The sequence below is a fragment of the Zosterops lateralis genome (genome assembly GCF_965231275.1).
Source record: "Zosterops lateralis genome assembly, chromosome: 13".
In the NCBI taxonomy this organism is placed as follows: domain Eukaryota; kingdom Metazoa; phylum Chordata; class Aves; order Passeriformes; family Zosteropidae; genus Zosterops; species Zosterops lateralis.
The window spans coordinates 12,387,929-12,402,993 of record NC_139773.1 but is presented as its reverse complement, the minus strand read 5'-3'; the positions used below and the strand labels follow the sequence as shown (position 1 = coordinate 12,402,993).

Below are 15,065 nucleotides of genomic sequence, written 5' to 3'. Positions count from 1 at the left end.
GTTGCAGCTATTACCCTTCCAGCCAAGGGAAAAAAAAAAAGCGGGGGGGAGGATTTTTTTTTCCTTTGGAATTGTTCTGAATCTCTTTGGAAACCTGCATTGCCTCATGGTAGCAGGTGTTTTATGTGGTACAGTTTCTGTACCAGTTATATCATATATAGTATTTTTAGTGACACTTTGTGCATCTGAAAGGGTTTCAGGAAGAGGAAAAGTATGAATTACCATGGGTGGCATGGGATAGGGTGAGAGGGAGGAGAGCAGGAAGTGGTGAGGCAGGAAATGGGGGGGTTCTAATGAGAATGAAGACTTTCTTTTAATTGTCACCCTTTCTGTATTAGATGAGGCCACATACACAACAAGGCTTTCAGATTGGGAAATCTATTTTCTTACTTCCCTAAATATTTCCTGTTTTTATAAAATCACTTGGGTTGATACACAGCTGCTCCTGGGAATTGGAAAGAAATACTCATGTCCCTAGTACTTGTTGAGTCTGAGAAGTTTGATGGGTTTTGTATGATTAGTCACGGTGATAGAAGAATGGATGTAAAAAATTGAGCAACATTCTTTCAAATGACCGTGGAAAGCAATTGCTTAGACCTTTACTGAATGTAAACAAGTGTTATTTTGAAAGTATACATTATTCTTTCCATCTTACATTGAGCCATTCTGTTTTCTCCCCAAATACTGGGTATAGATTGGTTTTGTGTGTGTATATATATATATATCAGTGTCTTGACACACTGATGTCTTGCTATGGGCCAGTGGTTTATTGGTCTGAATTACTAATTCTCTCCTGCTGTCTTTATAAGTTTATGCCATTTTTAAATGCCCTGCATTGTATTTAAACCCTGAAAATGCTATTTTAGAATGGGCAGTGACTGTGTATGGTGTTTTAGCTGAGAGTTGGGTTTGGTTTCCTGTGCTGGGTTTAAGACCAGGATACCTAAGTGTTTAAATACCTGGGTATTAATTTCTTAACTTCCATGTGATGTTAGGCCTAAGACTGAGTGGCTAGATCAGGTGGATGAGGTGAGGACAAGAAGAATACTAGAGTTAGCTAGAATTGCTCTTAAATTATGAGTATGTGTATTAGAATTGCTGAAACTGAAGGAAGCCAAAAAGAGTGTTTGTGTGCTATTAAATATTACCTTTAGCCAAAAGCTGGTTTGTCTCAGAACAAGATAAAAGCTGAATACATGAGGCAACTTGGTTCCTGTTGCTTGATGTCTGAGCAGCCACGTTTCCTGGGTACCCTCTGGCCCCCAACTTAGTGAGGAGAGATGTATTATCTGGGACCAGTTTTGCTGATTTATTCAGCACAGGAGTGAAATGCTCAACTCTCTCGCCACATGTATACAGTTCTAATGCAGGCTGTTTGTAGAAAGCAAATCTGCCCTAAAGGATAAACACACCACTTTGCTGGCACAGCTGTACAACTTCTGTATTCAGGCTACAGCAAATGTTTCTTGCCTGCATTCAAAGCCGTTGCTGGCAGGACCTGTGTTGTCCCCGCACAACGATTGGTTGTTCCAGCATTTCTTGTTCATAAAACCTTCTCCTGCACATGCTCCATCTGCAGATCTTAAACACTGTGAATGTGTTGTGTGCTGTGGGATTTATGTGTCTGCTTCTCGTGCCAGGATGGAATATACATCTCTGATATGAATAAAAGATTCTTAAAATCCACTGTAACCCTGTGTACAAAATGCAGGAGCAAATTTTATCTCCCCTCTTTGAGACAAAGCACATCTGTGCCCTACAGTCCACTGGCAGCTGGTGGCACTGCCCAGTGTGAGGTGGGATGATGACCCTGCACAGTGCTTCTGTTCAGGCTGTGTGCCTGCCATGGGCTAACCTCTGTAAAATACCCCTGAGCCTTAGGGAGGGTTGATGTCCACCCTGAAACCACAATGTGGGCTTTGGATCCCATTTTTGGCCCTCTCTGCCACAGGGAGAAGTATAATGTCATCCTGGTTTGTGTCAGCAATTCCCAAAAAGGGCCACCTGCCCTTGGTTGTAGCTGTGAGGTTTGGCCTGTGACTGGTTTTCTTGCAGTTTCTAGGAAAGGGGTGAGCTGAGGAGGTGTGATCAGCACAGGGGGGCTGTTGCAGGGCAGATTGGTGCCGAGGACCAGCCCTCCCCTGCTGATACAAGGGCTCCTCGGGAGATAGTTGTGTGTCCTCCTGTGGTGTGGAGCTGCCTCTGGGTGGGGCGGATCGTCTGCCCAGGGATGTTTACGCTGTAATAAGGTTTTGTGAAAATAAGCAGTTAATTACACGTGACCTACAAAGGAATAAAAATAGTTGGGATCTGTTCTTGGTTTAATATCCATTTAACAGAGGCATGGAACGTGTTTGAGATTTTTAAACCTGCTTTTTTTTTTTTTTTTTTTTTTAACCTTTAGAAGTATCAGGAACATTAAGTCTTTCTTCCCTGTTCTTGTTGGATCTCTCAGATGTGTCATAAGCTTCTCAGCCCTTAATTGAAGGGGTGGGGTGATATATTTTTAACAGATCCCTTCTTCCAAGTGTGTTTATAGGGCTTTTGAGCTAAACAGAGATGAGCTAAAACAAAGCTTTGACAGTGCAAAAACTGTTTCTCCTCAATCGTATTGGGTTTTTTTTCCCCCGCATTCTCCAGTTGTGGAAAGAAACTGAGGTTTTTTCATTCGAGAAGTAACTTTTTTGGCTATTAAATTATGCATTAAGAGATAAACTGAGTTAAATCCTAACCTGATCCATCTTCTGCTCCATTTAGATCAACTTAAGACAGTATTTTGAGTATTGCTTAGATAAATGAACAAACTCATTTGAGTATTTCCTAAAAATAGCTCCTTTTTAAGAAGCAGTTTTATTCAACCCACAGTTTTCCCTTTAACTTAATGCCTCAGCAGTCTTGCAGGAGCTCAGACTGTCTCTGTGCTGAAGACCACCCCTGTTCAGCTGTTCTGCCCTGCCAGGATGTATTTGTGTCACAGGACTCTACCCTTCAGGATATGGTATTTGTCAGTCTGAAATGTACTAATCCTGTATCTGGAGAACTAAACTATAAACAGTGTGGCTGGCTCGGCAGGCCCTGGCAGCCACCCCAGCAGTTAACTAGCCCAGGCTTTAAGACAGCACTGCTCCAGTGTGTCCTGTAATTGGTGATGCTAATGCATCTTTATCTATGTGAAGGATTAGGGAGGCAAATATAAACTTAATAATCAAACTGGGATGGGAGCTTAAGAGAGACATTTCTGAGATGGAAGTGGGGTCTTTTGGGCTCATTTTGCATGGCATGGGGTTTTTAAAGCAAGGCCTGAAGTTTTCACCAGTTTGAGTAAGGGAGGAGGTTGGATGGTTTTCATGTGTGTGCTGTGGAATATAATTGTGCTGATGAAAGCATAATATTGCATGAGGAAGGCAGGTATTTTCCACTTAAGGTTTTAAATTGTGTTGGAGGCAAGAGAACCACTGATTATTTCAGGCAAAAATGTAGCATTTTGTACCTAAATTGGACATATTTTATACAGTGCATTTTATACAGAAGGCTATTTCTAATTTAGATTGCCAGAAGAAAACATTCAATGAACTGTTGATTGTGCTGGTTTCAAGGATGGGGTGGCAGAGGAGATATGAGACTGCAAAGAAGGATATAATTGTTTCTCTACTACTCCCTGTATGAATTTTGTATGAATTTACATGTTTTTCTAAAATCAGATACAGTCAAGTCTTTAATTCAGTGCAATGTCGTCATGTGCCAGAATGTTTCCTGTGCAGTAGGACGACCTTGCATTGGGATCTGCATCATTATCAAGGTAGGGGCAAAAGAGGTGGTTGTGAGTGTTAAACTGAAAGGTTTGGAGGTTGCTCTCTTGCCTCAGCTCCTTCATAATCAGGTGAGATGCTTATCAGGTAGCCTTAGCTGCTGATACAGGAAAGTTTTCTAAGTGAATTTCACCAGACATCTCATGCTGGGATTGTTATCCAGATATCATGCTAGTGTGACAAGATGTTGGATATTGGTGTCAAGTCCTTAAGTGATTTTATAGATATTAATTAGAATTAGTTATCAAAAAAATGTTGTTCTCCAGCTGAAAGGTGACAAGAAAAGTATTTTAGTGTTGTATGATACCAAAATTACTAATGTATAAAGAAAGAGAAAAATGTTGTGGCAACGTGGAAGGACTGCTGAATTGCTTTTTAGGGAAAAGACTTCAGAATGGCTCGGTAGAATTGTTTTGAGTATCAACATATTTTCATGGGGTTTGTTTAAAGTATCCTTGGAGAGGAGGAAGGCAGCATTAGTAACAATAGGTCAAGGTAAGTGAATTATTAGTTACATAACAAACAAATTGTCAGCTGTGTGTGACAAACCATGCAGGGGCCAAGACTAGAGCTGAGATAAAGGAGTGTTTGACTTGTAGAATGGTCTGGTAGCTGGGCATGACTTTATTGCCTTCTTAATAAGTCCAGTCTTAAAATCCACTGTCTTAAACTTAGTGTTTGAGTGCATTTAAAAATAATTTTAATCTTATGTGCATAGCAGTGGAGTAATTTGCTTTATTTTTTTTTTCCAGCGTAACAAAAAAAATCTAATTTCACACTTTGGTCACTTGGTTGATTTTGTTGCCTTCCTGCATTTGCTTTTCTCTTGCTTGATGTCTGTGAAACTTTTGGCTGTTGCCTCTGGTCTCTTTTTCTGCAGGAATTAGCTTGTTATTCTGCAAAGTCATAATGTGACTGTGACCCATGGTCTTAAGTTTATACCTAGTCATTCTGTATATAAATAAATCCCTGATTAGTTGCTACCTACTTATCCTTCTGTCTTCAACCTCAGATCCCACACTACACAGTCAGAATGTTTGTAACATCAGTCTTCTCTGAACAATACCCATGTCCTTGCTGCCGCTCTGACACCTTAATTTCTCAGACTGTCAAGGCCTGAAATGGAGAATTTATTGAAACTTTTTTGGATGGCCTGAAAGCTCAGCCTGATGAACTTACACAGGGTAAATTCAGTGTAAAATGTGCATTGCAGCGTTGCTGGGTTTCCTTGAGCACCATCAAGTTTTACAGTGGGACAGTTGGTTTTTGAAATGTAGGACTGTGGATTAAAATTATTTCTTTGTTTAATGTAAGGGATACAAATATTCTTCAACAGTTGTGGGGATTTTTGCCTTCACAAAAGAGGTGTGAGACAGAAGGGATTTCTGGGAGACAGTGTAAGGGCACTGGGCTTTTTTCCAAGCCATAGTGAGGACGCTGTTCTTGTGGAATCAACGTAGCCGAAGCTGCTGTGCCTGGGACTGCATCCTTAGGCCAAGCTAAAGGGCTTTGTTCTTCCTGATAACCCTCCTGTTTATGGCTCGGTGCAGTATTAAAAAAGAAAAATACTTTGTTCTTTTCTTCCATCTTTCCTGATAGAAGTCCTATTGGCCATAGTTTGTGAATGGAAGGGGATGAGCATCATTATAGAAAGCTACACGTTGTTGACAGTTGAAGCTCAATATCCTGTGAGCAGATTTTTCCCCCCTTTTTACCCATTCTGAAGTGTGATACTGACTTTAATATGCCAAGTGAAATAGTTGGTGATCTGGACTGCATTTTTCTATGTTTGTCTATTTTTCCTTTATATCATGAACCTTTCTTTCTCTAGAAAGTGCTGTTACTTTGTCATGTGTCAATCAGTTCTCTGGCAGAATATGATCACTGTGGCAAGAAGATAAAAGGAGAAATTGGATCTACTTAAGGAGTTATTGTTCAAAATGCTTCTAAAAATGTAAATTTCTGTTTATGTGGCCTGAGGAAAAAGGGGAAATCCTATGGCACTACTTAACAGCTTGGCCTTTTTGGTTACAAGTCCCTCCTGTAAAGCCATTTATGGCTTTATTTTTCTATGTAGAATTGTAGGAAAAAAACTCTGTACAAAGGTAGCATAGTAATAAGTGGGGAGACAGTGGCATCCAGCCATGCTATTTTTAGGTGATTGTGTTCTTAACTTGCTGATCTAAGTGTTCTGGACAGTGAGTGGGGGAGACATTGTACTAGAAATGTGTGCTCACATAGCTGAATCTTGTCTGGAAACAGAATGAATAGCAGACTTGGTTATCAGGAGGGCAGTTCACAGAGTTGTAACTGGAGTATTTGTAGGTTAAAAGGATGCCCTGGTGATTAAAGCACAGTGTTTGCAATGCAGACTCTTACTCGAGAGCTGTCAGCTCTGGCTTTCTCCTCAGTTGAGAAACTGAAATATGTGCAGTCTGTTCTGTAAGGGCTTAGGGAAGAAGTGTAAAAAACTATTTTCTATTCCATGATGGCAGTGGGGGAAGAAATGCCAGTTGTCCTCAATCAAGTTGTTTCCAGTATTTTTTTAAGCTTTTCTTAAGCAGTGACCTCTCCATCTGAGCAAGTGGTGTACTTTTGGAAACCTTCAGAAAGGAGACTGTCTCATTGCAAATTTCTGATAATTCCCTATCCCCTTATCTGTTAATTTGACACTTCGATAGTTAAAGCTGACACAAGTCAATTCTTACTAATTCACGCTCTGACCTCCTGGTGATGGGTGTCTTTTTCCTTGGCTTAAGCTGTAAGTGAGGCTATGCCTTAAATTTTAGTTCTGCTGCTGACTTGGTAGGTTCACCTTCCTCCTGCAGTGCACTGTTAACTTTGACTCTTCTGGCACAGAGCTCCACCATAAACCACATACAAGAGCCAATCCAAGCTTTTGAAGAATGAATTCTTCAGGGTAAATCAGTTCCTGTCCCAGCAATGCTGTGACAGAGGTGTCTAAAGCCCCACATTACATTACCTGTATCATGAAACCGTTGCATTAGTTGCATGTGAATGGATATTGAATGTGTGTGTATAGGTTGCAGTTGGATGTTTACACATTCTGTTGTTTCAGGGAGCAAAGTGGCAGCTGAGAGGAAACTAAGGAAAGATGCAAAACTTCAGAGTGTGACCAGTTGGTCTGTTCATGTCTTTCTTCAGTGAAACTTGACAGTGTATTAAAGTGATGGATAAATAGCAGTTGTCTAACATGGCAGCTGCTGATCACCTGTGTAGTATTTTCCTATGCTTTGTGCAGGGTGATAAGTTTCAGTATGTAGACACCTCCATAATGCATGTAATTTGTTTGGGATCATGTAAGGTGGCTTCCCCAGTGATTGAAATAATAATTAAGGGATAAAAAAAGCAGCAACCCCCCCACAATAGCACTGAGGTTAAAACAAAGTAATACCTTTGAATCCCTTGACTAAATTTAAGTGTATTGCAGGAGATGAGGAATGCAGCTTTGCCTCAGGGAACATTGTACTTACACCTCTTCTGCCGAAAACTTGTCCTTACATACCCTCCTTCTTTGGTCAGGCTTTAGCTTTAGGTTGAGTTCCCCCTCAAACCCCAGTAAGGGTATTGTATAGTTTTGCACACTTAAATTAGACATAGTGCATAATTCTAAATAGAACTACACATCACGCATGATAATCACAGTGTTCTTGGAAGTTAAGCTGAATTCAAGATGCCCAGAAATGATGATCTTTTTTTTTATTAATGCATAAGAACCCTTCTATTAGAGCAGGACTTCCCTTAGCATTAGGCCCACGTAGAACTATGGCATTATAAGCTAATTAAAATTCTACATAGCACTGTTTATGAAAACAAATTATAATGTGTTTTGTGCTTACTGTCAGTTCTCAGCAACAGGTGCTTTGTTAACAAGAAGCTGTCTATTTTGGGAACTTGTGTTAAAGCGGCTTTTATCTCTTCTGGGTTTGATATGCTTAAAATAAGTGAAACTTATGCTGTGTTGAGAGAAGATTACTTATTCACTGAAGCTCAAAAGAAGCGATTACTGAATCTATATCTATTCTTTCAGTAATTATGAGGGTAATCTTGTAAGTGTTTGAATCCTTCTTACAGATTATTTCTCATCAGTGTGTAAAGTCAAACCTGTTTTAAAATACAGCGCCAGGGATACTTTATGGAGTTGCTCCCCTGCATCCCTTTTGGTCTGGTATTGTAAAGGAATTTAGAGAATTCTAGAATATCCTAATTCTAATTTTATACAACCTCTAGTTTCTGAAATGGCCAGCTTTCAACATCTGATACCAGAGAAAGCAGAATGCAACCCTGTCTGGTCTGTTTCAGAATAGCTTTCTCCCCTTTTGCAGAGCATTTTAAAAGAAGGTGTTTCCATAATCTGACAGATTTCAAGTAAATCTTAAATTTATGGGGCTGTGTAGAAATATGAAAGGCAACTCAAGGATTCCTGCAGCACCTGAATGCCAGAATACAGGTATGAGATAGCACAAACTCTAGAGGAAAGAAAAGGGCTCCTCAAGCAATATCTGTGACTTGTGCAGCTCGACACCAGTTCAGCCGCACATGATGGAAACTGTGAGCTGGCATAGCCAACTGCTGATGAGCAATTACTGACATGGTTTGATTTTTCTAATGGGTGTAACTTCTGAGTTTTTATTCCTCTTGAGCAGAGATGCCAGAGCAAGCACTCTCTAAAAGGGTGCCCTTTTAAAAGTAGCTGCACAAGTTCTGTTACAAGTGTGACTTCATGTAACGTTTCTGTGTCAGCCTTGTCTCAGAAACAACCATCTTCCAAAAATGGACCTTCTCAGCCTGTCTGCCTTAAATCTTGGCTGAGCTGGGGAGGCTAAACTAAGTACAACTTCATATTTGAGGAGGAGGACACTCTTCTCTGGCTTATGTATGGACATAGAGTGCTTGGGTAGGACAGCATGACCAGTGGGGTGCCTGGCCAGTGTCCTCACCTCTTGAGCTTCTTGAGCCATGCCTCACCCAGGTATGCCAGATCAAAACCAGCCTCCTGAAACAAGTGAGATACTGTTTTCTCTTATTCAGTTTTCTTTGTCTGTGACTCATTTAGAAATGGTCTTTACTATGTACTGGACAACTATAGTTACTGTTTTGCTCTCAGTGCTTTTAATGTTTAACTAGTTGTCTTCATTGAAGCTCCCTGTCATGGCTCAATGTAAACAAGCGTGTCTAGCTCCAAGGATTATTTGCTGGTTTTTTCCTCTTAAACCCAGGAAGTTAGTTTTGTTGTGTATGTGAGTTTTGTTTTGTTGTTTTCACTTGCATTCAGGTTGACCTCTCCAAAAAGGCAGCTCTGTCAGCTTAGATTTTCTGATAGTCATCACTGGGGAGGCAGAAACTTGTGCCTCTTTCTGAAAGCATTTCTCTGTTCCTCTGGACTGGAGTTTGCTGGATGAACTGGCTTGCCTACAAATGTGTTGTGCTATTGGGGAATAAGAGGTTTTTCAGTTTTCCAAGTCAGAGGAAAAAATGATGTTTATTTGAATCTCAGGAAGTTTGGATGCTGTCATAATGCAAGGGTCTAATTCTAGTGGTGCTGCAGTGTTTGTCTAGGAACAACTAGGAAGTCCCAATGTGCAGGCTTAAATGTACAAACAGTGACAATCCTCGACATCTTGACTTGTATTTTGCTGCTTTAGACTCAAATTGAAATGCATGGTCAATAGGAGTGTTGAAGGCTTTATACAGAGTGCTGCACTTAACCTTTTAGGTGTCTTAGCAGTTAGCAGATGCTCCATGAAGTAGTAGTCATTCCTGCAAAAAACCCAGCATCATACCAATAGCTCTGTGGCAGCTTTCCAACACAAATCCTTTTGTTTGTGCTCTTTGAAGTCCAAAATAAATAAAAAATGATTCTTCCTATGGGTAATAAAATGTACCTCTTATATTGCTTGTTAATTATTGGGCTTTTTTAGACTTAATCTTCAGTATAGTAATGAAGTTCATGGAATCGGCCCTTTATTTGATGTGCTGACTACATTAGAAAGTTTGGAAATTAAATATTAGAAGTTTGTATATACTTGTTTTTGTTTGTAGACTTTTGAGTGGTCACTGCAAGCAATTAGATGCTTTTGCATGAGGTGAATGAGAGTCTGAGGTACCACTTTTACAGAAGCTAATCTTTGAGTCTGGTAATCCGTGCCTTGCAAAGGTTAAGCATGGTCACAAGTAGTAATTACAGTTTCAAAGTAACGTCTATTAATAGAGTATGTAGACAAGCATGGAAAACTGAGTCCTTATTATCAGTGATCTCCTTGATACCAGTATACAATCTGTGCATCTTTGTTCTTGCTTAGCAGGAGTGGAGAGGTTGTAGTGAAACGTTCTCTTGTTCCTCGTGTAACCTTGAGCACAAGAGCAGTCAGCTGTACTTAGCAGCCTACAATGCTTTAACACTGGAGGCTTTGTCTATACCAGGTGTTCCTGGGTTTATGATATTCTGGCTCAGATTGGTTATAAAAGTTGCTAATGTTCTGTCCCTTCCCACAACCTGAACTATCTTTTTTCTGTCCATCTGCCACTTCTGAGTTTGCACTTTCTCTCGTGTGTTTCTTTTCCACTAGTGTGATTCTTTCAGTCTTTCTGACATCTTAGATCTGAGATACAGCTTTCCTTAGAGTCCAGATTTTATATATATGTTAATTTTTGTATGGAAGGATTTAAACTTGCTAACTATTAAAATTGGAAGTGAAGAAAATACTTCTGTAACTCTTTCTGTCTTCTTGTAAAGTTTCTGCAAGGAGTGTCTGGTACAAGTACTTGATTTTAGCCTAAATTAAGTCTGTACATGAAACAAAAATAAAAAGCTGTTCAACAGGAATAGACAGGAACATAGGAGATATTAAATGACTTGTCAAGTGAGTTAAAAGAACATCTTATGTAAGTCTTTGGTCACTAGCGTGAGTATTTTGTTTTTGTTATGAAGTCATATAAATTCTACTTCAAATTGCAAATTAAAACTTTGCTTTGTTTGAGCAGGAAGAAAACTGAAGGCTCAGTAGAATGAGTGGAAAGCTTTAAACTGTATGGATTCTCTTGGTGCTGAGGGAGTTGGAACTCCTGTGTTTTGAAAAATGCAGCAGCTGTGTGTTCTGCTGCTGAAGGAACAAAAAGGTCGCTGCCCTTACAGATCTGCTTGCATAGCTGGTCCTTAACCATATTCACTTTTTTTAACTCAAAGCATTCTGATGAAACTGGGTCAGAGTGTAACTACACATGTAGCTGTGCTGGCAAATGTGAACCAGCTGCAGTGCCTTAGCAAGGGTGAGCTGTAAGATGAAATGACATGTCTGACTGCAACCAGCAAGCTGGGCTGAGCTGTAATGACTGAGGCCCCTATTCAAATCTGCCAGTTCTTCTTGGCTCCATAGCAAGTTGCTGGGACATGATAATGCCTTAAAGCAGCTACAAATGACTGCTCAGTGAATGTAAATTTGTGCCTTTTGGGAGACGGCAATGGGGTAAAAAAAAAAAAAAAAAAACAACCAAAAAACAAACCACGGCTGTTCTATAACTTGCTGTTGTTAATTTGTGAGTCTAGTGCTTCATACCCTGAGTAGTGTCCTGCTTCCAGCAGGACACCTGAGCAGCAAATTCCAATATGAACTGGTATCCTCCATCACAGCCAGTGCTTTGGGAACTTCTGCAGCAAGATTCAACAGAACTTTGCTCTTTGGCTTTTGTTTGCCCATTGTTTTGATAAGCCTATAGAGAAGTGCATTTCCTATTTACTGCTATTTGTAGCAGCATGCCTTTTCATATGGTGGTACAGGTGGTATTGGGTGTCTGTGCCAGTAAATGCTACAAACTGAAGTGTATTTTTGTGTGCCCAACTTTGTCTTATTTGTGCCTGGAATGAAGCTTTGTATGTTTAAGCAGCACATACTACCACTTTAGTTTCTTCCTTGCTTCATTAGCACAAAGGGAAAGTGACCATTAGTGTTGGTGCTACTTCAGTCAGTGCTGAACTGCTTCATTATAAAGGTGATTATGATAGAGGGTGGACTATTTTATTCAGTTATTGAAATTGGATTTATCATTTGAGGTGAGTGTCAGGTAAAACTGTCAGTGTGCTGATTCTGACAGTGAGGAGTAGCTCACACAGTGTTCTGCTTTCTCTTTGAGCAGCAGTTTGGAAGCTGGCATCAGAACGGTTCAGACTGTGTCTGCTGAGGCACAATGCTGTTTGGGTGGTCTCAGCATTAGCTTTTGGGAGGGATCCTTCCCATACCAGTCACAGATTTTAGGAGTGTTTGCAGAACACAAGCCTGTACTGCAGGATGTGAGGATCTGCTTCTTCTCCTTACCACAACTTGAAGTGAGGGTAACTGGTATTCAAGAGACCTTTTTCTTGGGGAAGACATATGAAGAGAAAGCTGGCTTGTGTGCCAGATTTTTTTTTTTCCCCTTGTCTAGAATGGAGGGGGGAGGGGGTGGGGGGGTGAAAGAGATTATTCTTAAACCTTGTGTGTTTAATCCTGCTAAATGCTGCTCTCTCTGATCTTACTGATTAACATTTGAAGCCTATAAAGCTAGGGTATCAGTTATTTGAAACTAGTGGCATATAAACATTTTAATTAAAAGGAAAAAAAGAAAGGGGGTGGGGAGGAAGACCAGTATCACAGTGCCTGCTCTCTGGGGAAAAGATGTCCACAAGTATTTTGTTACTTGCTTTACAGAGTATTGGAAGATGTGTCCCTTTCTCCAGAGAACTTGATATCCAGGAGATTTGCTCTACTTTAGTGTTTCTACAGCTTCAACTCTATATATTTTATAGGCATGTTCTTTGCATATTTTTTTGCTTAGTACAGAGAGGAATTTACTCTGAGGATGTGCTATGGTGAGGGAGGAAAGGTAAGACCTGTAGGAGCAGCATTATGTAGGACCTGTAAGAGGGCATTATTAAATGAAGTTGTGTATGACAGGAGTAACAGGAACAGGTAGAATGTAAGCACCTTTATTTGTGGGAAAAGGAGGACTTACCTTGCAGAGCTGAGTGCTGCCATGCTTCTAGTGGCAATAAATATCTTTCAGAAAACAGAGGAAATTTCAGCTAAAGTTTAGCAATTTTTAGGTAATATAGAAGATGTGTGTTTTTTCCATAATCTTCACGGAAGTAGATATTCTGGAGTTGTACTGAGAGGAGTTGTTGAAGGTTCTTGTACTTCCCTCTAGTCTGGTCCTTCTCATTAGTGCTTGTACAACTGGTTATACAACTATATTGTAAAGCAAAGCAGGGAAGGTGCTTAAAATATTGTGGAGCTCTGTTGTTTTGGGTTTTTTCTTTGATCAGTTCTGCATTCAGAATAACCTTCAGAATTCATAGCATTACCCTGTGAATGCTGTGCTGGCATAGCTCTGGGGGAACAGGCAGAGCCCAGAGGCATTTCCAGGAGCTTGACAAGCTCCACGTTTGTTTTGTGACACCTCAAACTGAGGGGGACATATATGTAGTCATGTTGATCCCAAGAGCTTGTTGTCACTTCAACTCTGAAGCTGCTTCAAGTGTTATACTGAAGCCAAGCTAGGGGAGACCGTTTTTGAAATTATGGATAGTGTATGCACTTGGGATTTATTTTACAGCAGGCTTGATGCTCAGCAAGGGCTTGCTGCCCCTAAAAAGTGTCCTATTTTTAGCCATGTCACTTCCTGGGCAGTGTATGTCATTTCTCTGGAGTTGATCTTCCATCAGATCAGCAAGCTCTCCAGTGCACCAGAACAAATATTTGTGTTGTTTCTGTGAGATGACTGAGCTGATGTGGCCGCAGGCAGGGAACAGGGGGGCAGCAGTGACCAGGGCTGTGGGAGCAGGCTCTCCCCTCTGACAGCGCCGTTCCAGCAGTGACTGCCCACCTCTACTGCTTTATGGGATGTTGTTTGGGCTCGGTGGTACCGCGGCTCTTCCTGCGTGTGAGGATTTACAGACAATTTTGAAACAAAAATCATCTGAAGCTGGGCCAAGAACTGGGTTGATAGGAGGTCCTTCCCTCCCCCAAAAAACATCTGTTCAGTGGTCTCTGGCTGCTGGTGTTTGCTGTGATGAGGCCAGAGCACGGCCTCTCTGCCAGTGGCTGTTTGCCTGGGGCGGCGAGGAGGAGGAGCAGTCCCTTGGCAGGGCTGTGTCACCCGTGTCACCCGGCCCTGCCCGCCCCTGTGTACAGGAGAGACTTGGCTCAGTGCAGTGGCAGGACCTGGGAACTGGTCACAAGAGACTTGGGTCTCTTTCCTTCTGTTTTCAATGCTTGGTTTTGGCTAGTGAGTCTATTAATTCTTTAAGCCTACTCTGCTGCTGAAACAGGCATTTCTACACGTGTCTACAGCTAGACCCTCTCTCCTGCCCAAACAGCACATGCGTGACAAGTGAGCTCAGAAACTGTGTTGAACCTGATTGGCAGAAGGTGGAGTGGTTGATTTTTTAAAGTTTGATCATTTCCTTGTTTCATTTGGGTGCATGTGAGCACTGAAAGGGAGGGCTAAGCATGGGAGAGCTTATTATACTGTTTTGGCATTCTGTGGCTTTAGGGTTCAAATAGATGAATTTAACCATCCCAGGAGCTTACAGGCTGCTAAAACATGTGTTGTCCCTCCTGGTCACATGTTCTCCCTCACATGAATTCCAGAGGCTCTCCTGTGTTGGCCTTTCTACTTGTTGTGTTTTTGCATGTGAACTGATTGAGCTTGGTGAACTGTCAGAAAACTTTGTGTTGGTGATGGTCCTTTCTTTTCCTATGGGTTTTTTTGGTAGCTCACAGCAGTAATTGTGTGGGTGAGGGGGATTGTACCCAATTGTCTCCTTCATACCCAACAAGCTGTTGTCTTGGTGTGAGTTCTCCTTTGACTTCATAACATTGCATCAGGTTGATCATATCTCTTATTCATTATATTTGTCGAATATTAGCAACCAATGAAAGATCTTCCGCTTCCTGTGGCCCTTATTAAAACTCTTCAGAAGAATCCCTGGCACTTCCCCTCGGAGACTGAAGTATTCTGGAGCCTCATGCCAGTGGCTTGTGCTTTGACTGGTGACAGGATCCACTTGTTAATGAACTTGGGAACTGGCTTAGCTGGAACTCAGGCCAGCTTTTCTTGTTTTTCGTCTGGGCATCTTTGGGTTTATTGAGTTGGAGCAGAATTTTTTTTTACATCCATGTTAGAGATTGTTATTCCGTGTTTGTGTTAGCACCTGGTCCCTTCAGCAACCTTGTGCTGGGGAATATTAGCAGTGGCTGG

General features: G+C 41.1%; 1 protein-coding gene across 4 annotated transcripts in view; it reads left to right on the top strand.

The window, feature by feature from the left end:
* Positions 1-15,065, top strand: part of ZFAND6 (zinc finger AN1-type containing 6) — a 36,492-nt gene that overhangs the window by 7,755 nt on the left and 13,672 nt on the right. The window lies entirely within an intron of this gene.